Here is a 13,394-nt window from a genome sequence, read left to right on the forward strand (position 1 = left end):
CTAATTGCCTAAATGTCATATCTGCTTCCTACATGTATATCTTCTTGTTTGATATAATTGTGTTTGCCATATTATATTACTACTGGCGGTTGGAAGGTCTGAAGGATTTAGAAAGGGAAGTATTAGTTAGACTGAATATCTTTAGTCAGTTGCCATTTATGGATTAGTCTATTTATAATCTTTGATATATCTGGTGAAAGTTCTAGGGTTGCCTTCGGCTTTCCCAGGACATTACATGTTAGATATGTGGGTACTGTTACCATACTAAGAACCTCCGGTTCTCACCCATGCGGATTTTGTGGTTTTCAGATGCAGGACGTGAGGCTTCTCGCTGAGGCATGCTGGAGACTTCTGGATAAGCGAAGATCTTTGCTCCTTGGGACTTTACTTTGGTTTTATATAGATAGTTACTATCTCCACTAATTAATAATATATATATATATATATATATATATATATATATATATATATATATACTATTTTGACTCCTCTTAGAGGTTGTTTTGGAGAATAGGTTTTGATAGTTTATCCTTGGGGTTTCCCTTGGGTTTCTTGCTTTATATATTTGTATATACTTCTATGCTCGGACCGGTTTTCTTTGCAACCGGATCTTGAGTTTTGATATTCGTATTTTTGGCACTCATTTGTTATGGTTCGCGTTGGTCTATCCTTTATTTGTTTTGTTACGTTATTGATGCCAGGGCATCTTGGCCAGTTTCACTGACCTTTTCTTTACTGTTTTTAGGTTAGTTTCATGCATTTCTTTAGGAAATAAGCTAGTTTTGGGTAAATATTCACTTATGCCTTGACTCAAGCATACATTGAGCATTTTACATGATTTCATGAGGATTTTGCATAAGTTTAGTGACAAATATTATGTTGCACTACTCATGACTTGGACTAGAGCTTTGATGCACTTTGTTGCTTGATTTCAGGACCAAAAAGAAGCAATAAAAGGGGAGGTAACTTGCAAAGATTAATGAGAAACGTGATTGCCAATAACACTCTCAAAAAATCCATCAATGCCCACGTTAGAGAGTCACGTTAACCAAGTTAACGTGAACTCTAACGTGGAGAAAAGAAGTTGAGCCAACGTTAGTGACACTCAACATTGTCACTAACGTTGGCAATTACTCATAAGTGGCCACTTTAGAAGCCACGTTAACCTAGTTAACGTGGCCTCTAACGTTAAGGGGGAGGGAGAAAAGCCAACGTTAGTGACACTCAACATTGTCACTAACGTTGGCCTATGGTGCTAAGTACCACGTTAACTCCCACGTTAACTTGGTTAACATGGGAACTAACGTAGAGGATGAAGAGTTGTCGACAATGTTAGTGACACTCAACATTGTCACTAACGTTGAAGCAACCACACAACCCCCAAGAGTCACGTTAAATTCCACGTTAACTTGGTTAACGTGGAAGCTAACGATGAGAAATGAAGGATGAGCCAACGTTAGTGACACTCAACATTGTCACTAACGTTGGGATGGCTAAAAGATGGCCACGTTAGAAGCCACGTTAACCTAGTTAACGTGGACTCTAACGTGAGACCTAGGGGCACATTGGAACGTTAGTGACAATGTTGAATGTCACTAACGTTCTCGAAGGTTGACAAGGCAACGTTAAAAGCCACGTTAACCTAGTTAACATGGGTTTTAACGTAAGGCAAAAAGGGTGCATTGGAACGTTAGTGACAATGTTAAGTGTCACTAACGTTCCCGAACTTGGACTTTCACTAAATGATTAACACTCCTTACGCCCTGAGCTTAAGTCTCTGCCCACTCCGCACTTTCTCTCTGCAAGTAAAGCCAAGCCCAAATAAAGAAAGGAACTGCTTCAAACTCAAGATCCAAAGGCCCAAGACTTGAAGAGTGAACTAGAAGCTGAGAAGAGTAGTATATATAGGAGTAGCTTTGAATTGTAAAATAGTTCTGGAGGCTGAGGAACTACTCTCTGTATTTTACTTTCTTTGCAATTTCTAGTTTTATGATGTATTCTCCATCTTTGTTTTCATCTTCAAGAGCTATGAACAACTAAACCCCTTTCATTGGGTTAGGGAGCTCTGTTATAATTTGATGGATCAATACTAATTTTCATTGTTCTTCTTCTATCTTTTCTATTGATTTTACTTGAAAGCTTTCGATCTTCATCCAATTGAGTAGTTATCTTGGAAGAGAAGCTATTCAAACTTGGATCTCTTTTGAACCTTGGAAGAGGAATGAAGAGATCAAGCTAGAAATGCTTTCTCATGCTGGACCAAATTGGGTTTGGATGGGTATGTGACTGTAACCCTCTCAATACTTGGTTTGGGAAATGCATGTGGTATAATCAGTGACCATACTTCATCTCTTCTCATGAGCAATTGACCAAGGAATTAGCTATTGATCAAGATTTGAGAGATTGAATTGCAAGGAATTGTAATTCAATCACTTAAGATTGCCAAGGAGATCAATGAGTACATTGATTGAGGAAGAGATGAAAATGAACTTGATCCGGAGAATTGCAACATCTCCTAAGCCCAATGAACTCCCCATCTCTAATCTTACCCATTCTCTTTAATTTCTGCCATTTACTTTTATGAGCAAATCCCCCATTCCCATTTACAATTCTGCAATTTATTTTCAGTCATTTACTTCCAGTCCTTTAATTCTAGCATTTACTTTTCTGTTATTTACATTCCCGCCATTTTATTTTCTGTAACTCTCAACCCAAATTCTGGATTCGCTCAACTAGAACATTCTTCTAATTAAAGTTGCTTGATCAATCAATCCCTGTGGGATTCGACCTCACTCTATTGTGAGTTTTTACTTGACGACAACTTCGGTACACTTGTCGATGGGAGATTTGTTAAGAGACAAGTTTTCTCCGCATCAAGTTTATGGCGCCATTGCCGGGGATTGATTGTGCATCAACAATGATTAGATTGGAAGATCACTAGATTGAGCATTTTATTTTGTGAATTTCATTTTTTTCTGTTTGAGTGATTTACTTTTTGTCTTAGTTAAACTTCTTCCCTTCTCCCTCAACCCGTTTGTTTTTCTTTGTTATTTTCAATTTTGTTTGCTAACCCACTAACTGTTTGATATATTGCATCACCCACAACTAACATTAACTCTGACACAAATACTGTCTGCACCTATTTTCTCTGCTTGTACTTGTTGGTTGTATGACAGGGAGAAGAAGCGGGGCTTCAACTTCCTTTGATTCTGAACCAGAGAGAATCTTCCTTAGACTAAGGAGGGAGGCAAAAGAAAAATGAGTAGTTGGTGCTGAAGAAGAGGAGGAACAGTTTGAGGAATACTTTGAACCAAACATGGAAGAAAACATGGAAAATCATCATGAAGAAGAGATTCACAACCATGGCAGAGGAGGTGGAGCAAATCATGCTGGGGAGGATAGAAGAGTTTTGGGCTCTTACATTAATCCAAACCCAGGCAATTATGGAAGTAGCATCCAAAAGCCAACAATCCATACCAACAACTTTGAACTTAAACCACAGCTCATCACCCTTGTCCAGAACAACTGTTCGTTTGGAGGAGGTGTTCAAGAAGATCCCAACCAACATTTGACCACCTTCCTAAGAATATGTGACACAGTGAAATCTAATGGTATTCATCCTGACGCCTATAGATTGCTCTTATTTCCCTTCTCACTCAGAGACAAGGCAGCCAAGTGGCTGGAATCCTTCCCAAGGGAGAGCTTGACAACTTGGGAGGATGTGGTGAACAAATTCTTAGCAAGATTCTACCCTCCTCAACGAATCAATAGACTGAGAGCTGAGGTTCAAACCTTCAGGCAACAGGATGGTGAGACTCTGTATGAAGCATGGGAGAGGTTCAAAGACTTAACAAGGAGGTGTTCACCTGACATGTTCAACGAATGGGTCCAGCTGCACATTTTCTATGAAGGGCTCTCTTATGAGTCAAAGAAGGCAGTAGACCATTCATCTGGAGGGTCCTTGAACAAGAAAAAGACCATTGAGGAAGCCATAGAAGTTATTGAAACAGTAGCAGAAAATGACTACTTCTATGCTTCCGAAAGAGGGAACACAAGAGGAGTGATGGAGCTAAACAATGTAGACGCTCTGTTGGCCCAAAACAAGCTCATTACTCAGCAGCTGGCTGACCTCACAAAGAAGATGGAGATGAACCAAGTAGCAGCAATCTCCACTTCATCAACAACACAAGAAGGAGTAAACCAAGAAGCAGAAGGGAGTCAGGAGCAAGCCAACTACATTAGGAATTCACCAAGGAAAAACTATGATCCATACTCCAAGACTTACAACCCTGGATGGAGAAATCACCCGAACTTTGGGTGGGGAAGTGAGCAAGATCAAAACCAAGACCAGAGACGTTACAACAATGCAGCTCATCAGCAATTCACCCAGAGGACATCTCAACACCCGCACAATAACACTTCTCCACATACTTATCAAAACCAAAACAGCACATCTGCTCCGAACCACTCATCAATTGATGACAGGCTCTCTAAGATTGAAGCCTTACTTGAAGGAATATGCCAAGAGATTCAAGAAAATAAGGTGTTCAAAGAGGAGGTGCGAGCCAATATTAAGTACCAGGGAGAAACCATTAGGAAGATGGAATTCCAGGTGGGATATTTAGCTGAGAAGATTCCCAAACCTACTGATAGCTTCCCTAGTGACACTGAGAAAAACCCCAAGGGAGAAGCAAAGAAAGTAAGATGGGAAGATTGCAAAATGGTCACTACAAGTAATCAAGAGATTGAAGACAAGCAAGGCAAATGTGCAAACAACCTGAAGACAACTCAACAAAGGAGGATGATAGAGATCACAAAGAACCAGAAATCTCACAACAAGAGCTGCTGAAGCTCTATGCACCATTCCCTCAACTGCTCAATGGTGTTGTGGGAAAGAGGATATACTCAAGGTTCCTAGACTTGTTTGCATCTCTGCATGTGAAAATACCATTCATCAAGGCAATTCAACAAATGCCTGCATTCATCAAGTATATGAAGGAACTTCTTCCCAGGAAAAGCTCACTCAAGGGAGGGCAGACTATAGTGATGAATAAGGAATGTAGTGCCCTTATTCAACCTGAGTTGCCTACAAAAAGAAGAGACCCAGGAAGTTTTCATATACCTTGTGCCATAGGAGAAAACAAGTTCGACAGAGCACTATGTGATCTAGGGGCCAGCATCAACTTACTGCCCTTATCCCTGGTGAAGAGGCTGCAGATCAATGAGATAATGCCCACAGATGTCATTATCAGACTGGCTGACAAAACTCAAAAGCAAGCAATAGGAGTGGTGGAAAATGTGTTGCTAAAAGTTGGGAAGTACTTTCTCCCAACATATTTTGTCATTCTAGACATGGAAGAAAGTCACACTCATCCAATCATGTTGGGAAGACCATTCCTAGCTACAGCAAGAGCACTTATTGATGTAGAGAAAGGGGAGCTAATATTGAGAATCCATGATGAACAACTCAGCTTCAATGTTTTCAAACTCTCACAAGAAACAGATCAAGAGGACAAGGATCTGAGCACAAATGATAAAGAGACACTAAAGGAGGAAACAAGCACTGAAGCATGGCCAGTTCATTCTGAGATCCCCTTAATTGACAAACAAGGAAAACAGCAATTGCCACAGCTCAAGGAAAAGTTGGAGGAACCCAAACCTCTAGAGGCAGGTGAAGACAGCATCACAACTCCTTGGAAAAAAGAGGTCACCAAGGGAAAGGCAACCTCAAAAGAAACAAAGAAGAAGGTACCAAGGAGATGAGGAACAAGAAGATCCCTACAGAAGACTTCTCTCCAGGGGATAGAGTTGTCTCAGCTTACTTCCCAGATATTCCCCCTAATCTCCCTACTGTACCATCTCAATTACCCAAGGTCTTCACTATCAACAGAGTTCTTTCCCTGGAATATATGGAGATCATTGATCCAACCAATGGATACAAGTCCACAGCCAGAGGGGAGGACTTTAAGCACTACCAACCACCATGATGAAGGAAAAACGTCAAGCTAGTGACGCTAAAGAAGCACTTCATGGGAGGCAACCCATGTTTTATATGCTTTCAGATGATTATGAATAAGTTTATCTTTATGAGCTTCAATCCAAACTTAACGAACAATTGGTGAAAATCTTCTTATGCAGAATATAGTGAGGAATAAGTTTGGTGTTCAAAGCAAACCAGGTTGCATGCTAGTCTTGGGAGCTTTGAACACAAAACTTTTCATCACATTGCTTCAAACTAAGTTTGGTGTCACCTCATGGTGCCACCAAAATGCATATAAGGAACCACCAATAGTTAGTTAGTTAGTTGGAATTCATAAATAAACAATCAAATCCTTTCTTTCCTTTATTTCTAGCCGTAGAGTTTGAATTTTTGTTATTATTAATTTCCTTATTTCAAATCTTTATAGGAAAGGAAAAGAAGCATAAAAAGGGATTGATGGGACAATTAAATGGGGGAGATTTCGCCACTTAATGAAGAGCACTAAACACATGTCTCAAGAGGAAACGCATGGGGAAACGCTGCCATGCAACATTGGAGAAAGAAAGCCCTTGAAGACTGAACCAATCACTCTCATTAAAGTGATGATCCTTGTCTTTCCTTCATATACAACCCCATCCGTCCATTTAGTAAACATTCATGCAATCCATACCCTTCACTCACTCATGATTTTCTTATATAAGTGGACCTTAGTGCATGCTCACTCCTCACATCCAAATTCCCACTCTCCACACTTCTATCGGCACACTAAACTCTTCATCACAAATTACTTTAACCAACTCACTCTCCTCATTGCCATAAAACCCTCAAACAACAATTCAAGTCATGGCATCATCAAGCTCAAAGAGGCAAAAGAGGAAGGAACCTATGGTAAGTACTCCTTTTGATGACAAAAGATTCAAGACTGGCTTTCATGAGCATGAATTTGAGCGGATAAGCGCCCGAAGGATATTGCCAGAATTAATCTTCCAAATCAATGCCAATGAATCACCACAGATTTGGAGAAAAATCGAACAGAGGGGGTGGCAATTGCTCACCAGTCCAGAGGGAAAGATCAATGGAAACCTCATCAAAGAATTCTATGCAAATGCAGTTAGAGAGGATAAGACCAAAGCCCCAACCTTCAAAAGCTATGTGAGAGGAAGGGAGGTGGACTTCAGCCCAAGTGCCATAACAAGAGCTCTTCACTTGAAATCACCTCATTTTGATGAGGAGAGTTATCAGGCAAGGATAAGTAGAAGCCCCGATAAGGATGAGCTTTCAGAGATAGCATCAGATATTTGTGTCATAGCCGCTGACTGGGAAAGGTATTCAGATGGGAGACCAAAATTCATAGAAAGGGGAGACCTTCACCCTGAGGCTAAAGGGTGGTTTGAGCTTGTAAGAAGGTCCATCCTACTAGCTGCTAATAATTCAGAGGTCAACATCAATCGAGCCACTATGGTACAATGCTTAGTACAAGGTGGGGAAATCAAAGTGCATGAGCTCATTGCCGAAGGGATTCAAGAGTCAGCTGAGAAAGCTGACTCAGGTGCCAGACTTTGGTACCCCAGCACCATTCTCCGCTTGTGCAACAAGGCCAAGGTAATATTTGAGGATAGCAGCCCAAACTGGGTGAACCCAGGGAGGCCAGTCACACTCGAGCGAATGGTCTATACCACACCGGCTCAGCAACTAAGAAGGCCACATATAGGAAGGCAAAGGGCCCAGGAAGGAGCTCATCAAGAAGAATACCATCAGGAAGAATATCAACAAGAAGAGCATCATGACCCAGCCAACTTGAATATGACTCACCTTATAAGAGCCATTGAAGATTTAGGACAGAGACATATGGAAGGACAAGAGCAAATACTGAACCGGCTGAGTCAACAGGAAGCATGGCAAAAACAACAAATGGAGCAGCAGCAGGAACAATACTCCCAGCTCACTCAAGCCATCAACCAAGTGAATGAGAAGCAAGAGACTCAAGAGAAGCACTTGTAAGAGCTCAACCAGCGACAGATAGCCCAAATGAAAATTTTCAATGAGTTCAGTGTACTCAATGAAGGAAGGCAACTACATAGGGAGGAGTTCTATGTAAACACTCAAGCCGAGTTGAACTACATGACCACTAATATGCATCATCTACACTATGCTATCCCCACATATGATGAGGTCCAAAAAGAATTTGTAGAACAAGAAGAGAGGAAAGTGAAACAGCAAAAGGAGACACTCAAGAAGAAGATGGAAGATAGTGGTTTTTGGAAGAAGCTGCTTGGAAAAGGCAAAGGAAGTGGGAGCACAAGCACTCAAGAGAGACATAATGAGGACAAGCAAGGAGGGGAGCACGGGCATCCACATGAATGAAAGGTGGTGGAGTTCCTTTTAGTCCATTGTTTTATATGCTTTAAATAAGGAAGATCTTGTATGAAATAGAACCTGCTTCCATGTTATGTTTAAACTTTTTAAAATTCTGTCTTTTAAGTTTCCTTCTGAATAGGTCCATGATTTCTGGTTTAAATGTCACTGCATCATTCCCTTATTTACTTGTAAGCTTGTCCCTTTTTAGCAAATGAAGAAGAGAATGTTTATGTTCTTAAAAGACCAGAGAAGGGTTCCTAATGTGGAAGTGCATTCATGAATCTTTGGGGTAGTCATAAGTTAGCTAAGTTGGTTCAACCACAAGGCTAGGAGGACAACTTTCTATCCTGAATACTTTACTTTGGATACACTCATGAGACTAAGTAATAACAAGATCCTAAGAAGAGAAAAGGGAAAGAACAATGGAAGTGAAAAACAAAAGAAAAAGAGTAAGCAATAAGGCTAGGCATCAATGGTTCTAAGCTTGAGGCAAGTGTCTGTGGTGCTCCTGTGTGAGGGATCTACTTGGATGAATAAGCTCTTAGGGGTGCTTTATCACTTGGTAACTTGGGTTAACTAACCCGGGATTATCAGCTGAAAATCCACTATCAAGAGTAACCCTCACTACAGAGCATTTAGTAACCCAAAGAGGTGCTGGACACCAAGGTCTCAAGAAAAGAAAATAAATAAACTAAATGCCTGTAGTGTGTATGTATGGGGGATAGGCTTGAGGGAGTAAGTCCTTAGGGGTGTCTCAACACCTAGCACCTTGAACCAACTGGTTCGGGAGTGTTGGCTGAAAGCTTATCTTAAAGAGTTGCCCCCTTACAGAGCACTTAGCCTAAATAACACAAATAATCCTTGAAATAACAATAAAAGGATCAATGAATAAAAGTCTCATGAGATATAAACAAAGTAAGTGTTTAGGGACATGATAAAGGTCTGAAAGCCAGTAATGGAATGAACCTAAGTTGCTATGCATGAAACCACCATAAAATCAGTAATATGACTTCCACAAGAATGACTCATTCCTCTGGATATTCCATTCATCATTTTCTTGTTCCAGTACTTGCTTAGGGACAAGCAAGCTTTAAGTTTGGTGTTGTGATGCCAGGGCATCTTGGCCAGTTTCACTGACCTTTTCTTTACTGTTTTTAGGTTAGTTTCATGCATTTCTTTAGGAAATAAGCTAGTTTTGGGTAAATATTCACTTATGCCTTGACTCAAGCATACATTGAGCATTTTACATGATTTCATGAGGATTTTGCATAAGTTTAGTGACAAATATTATGTTGCATTACTCATGACTTGGACTAGAGCTTTGATGCACTTTGTTGCTTGATTTCAGGACCAAAAAGAAGCAAGAAAAGGGGAGGTAACTTGCAAAGATTAATGAGAAACGTGATTGCCAATAACACTCTCAAAAAAGCCATCAATGCCCACGTTAGAGAGTCACGTTAACCAAGTTAACGTGAACTCTAACGTGGAGAAAAGAAGTTGAGCCAACGTTAGTGACACTCAACATTGTCACTAACGTTGGCAATTACTCATAAGTGGCCACGTTAGAAGCCACGTTAACCTAGTTAACGTGGCCTCTAACGTTAAGGGGGAGGGAGAGAAGCCAACGTTAGTGACACTCAACATTGTCACTAACGTTGGCCTATGGTGCTAAGTACCACGTTAACTCCCACGTTAACTTGGTTAACATGGGAACTAACGTAGAGGATGAAGAGTTGTCGACAACGTTAGTGACACTCAACATTGTCACTAACGTTGAAGCAACCACACAACCCCCAAGAGTCACGTTAAATTCCACGTTAACTTGGTTAACGTGGAAGCTAACGATGAGAAATGAAGGATGAGCCAACGTTAGTGACACTCAAAATTGTCACTAACGTTGGGATGGCTAAAAGATGGCCACGTTAGAAGCCACGTTAACCTAGTTAACGTGGACTCTAACGTGAGACCTAGGGGCACATTGGAACGTTAGTGACAATGTTGAATGTCACTAACGTTCTCGAAGGTTGACAAGGCAATGTTAAAAGCCACGTTAACCTAGTTAACGTGGGTTTTAACGTAAGGCAAAAAGGGTGCATTGGAACGTTAGTGACAATGTTAAGTGTCACTAACGTTCCCGAACTTGGACTTTCACTAAATGATTAACACTCCTTACGCCCTGAGCTTAAGTCTCTGCCCACTCCGCACTTTCTCTCTGCAAGTAAAGCCAAGCCCAAATAAAGAAAGGAACTGCTTCAAACTCAAGATCCAAAGGCCCAAGACTTGAAGAGTGAACTAGAAGCTGAGAAGAGTAGTATATATAGGAGTAGCTTTGAATTGTAAAATAGTTTTGGAGGCTGAGGAACTACTCTCTGTATTTTACTTTCTTTGCAATTTCTAGTTTTATGATGTATTCTCCATCTTTGTTTTCATCTTCAAGAGCTATGAACAACTAAACCCCTTTCATTGGGTTAGGGAGCTCTGTTGTAATTTGATGGATCAATACTAATTTTCATTGTTCTTCTTCTATCTTTTCTCTTGATTTTACTTGAAAGCTTTCGATCTTCATCCAATTGAGTAGTTATCTTGGAAGAGAAGCTATTCAAACTTGGATCTCTTTTGAACCTTGGAAGAGGAATGAAGAGATCAAGCTAGAAATGCTTTCTCATGCTGGACCAAATTGGGTTTGGATGGGTATGTGACTGTAACCCTCTCAATACTTGGTTTGGGAAATGCATGTGGTATAATCAGTGACCATACTTCATCTCTTCTCATGAGCAATTGACCAAGGAATTGGCTATTGATCAAGATTTGAGAGATTGAATTGCAAGGAATTGTAATTCAATCACTTAAGATTGCCAAGGAGATCAATGAGTACATTGATTGAGGAAGAGATGAAAATGAACTTGATCCGGAGAATTGCAACATCTCCTAAGCCCAATGAACTCCCCATCTCTAATCTTACCCATTCTCTTTAATTTCTGCCATTTACTTTTATGAGCAAATCCCCCATTCCCATTTACAATTCTGCAATTTATTTTCAGTCATTTACTTCCAGTCCTTTAATTCTAGCATTTACTTTTCTGTTATTTACATTCCCGCCATTTTATTTTCTGTAACTCTCAACCCAAATTCTGGATTCGCTCAACTAGAACATTCTTCTAATTAAAGTTGCTTGATCAATCAATCCCTGTGGGATTCGACCTCACTCTATTGTGAGTTTTTAGTTGACGACAACTTCGGTACACTTGCCGAAGGGAGATTTGTTGACAGACAAGTTTTCTCCGCATCAGTTATCGATCGGAGTGTTACGCTTTTCTATTTAACGGTTTTATTTTGCCCCTTTTCTTCAAAGGCTCTTAGTTATAATCATTCTTCACAATACTATATGTACTAAATTTTACTTTTTGAGGTCGTAATACATCGCCACCTCTGTCTTATGACTTAAGCATAAGGCTCTGTGTGGTAGGGTGTTACATAATTCCCACATATCATTTCTCATTGCAATTTGCAACCACCACAACATAGATTGAAATAATAATAAGACCAAGGAGTTTATTTGACTTTTGAAGATGTAGTAAAACATGTCTTAACCTGTTGATGTCACGCATTAAGCTGCTGCAAAATAAGAGAGATGCGCAACTGAAGCAAATGCTTCCCAATTCTTGCAGGCTGGCCAAGAGGCAATTGCTAGAATTCGGGTAATTGTTCAGTGTTTCAAAACGCTTGTTAATTTTATTTCTATCTTAGCTCACTCTGTATTTTCTTTGCTATTTGTTTGATTGCATCGATTTAAATAAGTGGAGCATATCATTCGAGAACAAAATATATGGGAGGCATATGAAATTTTAGAGTTATTATGTGAATTTGTTCTTGCTTGTGTACGTATAATTGAGAGCCAAAAGTAGGTCCAATAAATATAAGTATTTGTGCTTATTGGATGGTGTGTTTTCTTTTTAATTAGCTTACAAGAAGTTAGCTTAAACTATAATCATACATGAAGATAAGTGATCGTGGATATTTTTTCTTTGTTGTCCATTTTTTTGCAGGTGCTAGAGCAACTTGAAGGCAACCACCTCTCCTCCGCAGCAATCCTCAGCCAAGACGGCAGTGTTTGGGTTCATCTCTAATTTCCCTCAGGTTATCTTCAATACTTCTCAATTTCTCTCTCCAAAACTCTCCTTCTTTCTTAGTGCTTTGTTTTCCATAATCATCTCGTTCTTTTTTTCCGTTAATTTTCCTCCGATTTATCATATTTGATTTGCATGTGACATATCCTATGGTTTTGGTGTTAATTCGATACATTCGTGCTTTAACCATAGCTGTTTAGTTTTATCAACTGGAGATAATAGATTAATTTTTCAGATTCTTAATGTTTTACTTGTTAAGTGCAATTTATGCTATAAATTAAGGCTTGGAGAGAGTAATTAGGAATGACCTGGAGTTTGGACTGTATGATTATCTGATATGAGATGCATTGCATTCCTTTTTATTAGTGTGTAAGAACATAAGATCAATCATACACTCGTTATTGTTATATATGAAATTGTTTTTTCACATCACTTGTGCAAGTAACATGTGGCTAGGGATTTCAAGTGTTTGGTTCATAGAACAAGTCAAGTGATCCTTGCAGATCTGAAATAGTTTTAGTTGTTCTGTTCTTGGTTGGTTTTGTGTAGTGCAGTTCAAGCATGAGGAAATTACTACTATCATGAAATACAACTATCATGTAATTCCAGTATTATATAATTCACATTCTACTATTCACTATTTACTATTATATAATTCAACTATTTAAATTAGAAAATTACTGTTATCATGAAATTACCTTGTTTTCAATTTGGCTCATTTTCTTTTGAATTTGTGCACTTATGCAATTCTGAATTTGTGCACTATATATAAGAAATGCTTGATTACAAGTAAAGCAAGTTGATTCTGTCTAGTTGGGGAAAAATATGCATCTTTTTTACCCTCATCAAGAGCTTCTTTTGGGCATTTTATTAGGGGAAGGGGAGTAGTGACAAATCTGGAGTGAGTGCTATCTAAAGAGACTGTGACA

At 39.5% G+C, this 13,394-nt stretch overlaps 1 non-coding gene across 1 annotated transcript; it reads right to left on the reverse strand.

The window, feature by feature from the left end:
- Positions 1-3,769: 3,769 nt before the first annotated feature.
- Positions 3,770-3,873, reverse strand: LOC148544179 (small nucleolar RNA R71). The gene has a single exon (XR_015900611.1). It is a non-coding gene; the product is annotated as a small nucleolar RNA R71 (small nucleolar RNA).
- Positions 3,874-13,394: the final 9,521 nt, after the last annotated feature.

This window comes from Arachis ipaensis, chromosome B9 (genome assembly GCF_059453495.1).
Source record: "Arachis ipaensis isolate K30076 ecotype BB chromosome B9, ASM5945349v1, whole genome shotgun sequence".
NCBI classification, from domain to species: Eukaryota; Viridiplantae; Streptophyta; class Magnoliopsida; order Fabales; family Fabaceae; genus Arachis; species Arachis ipaensis.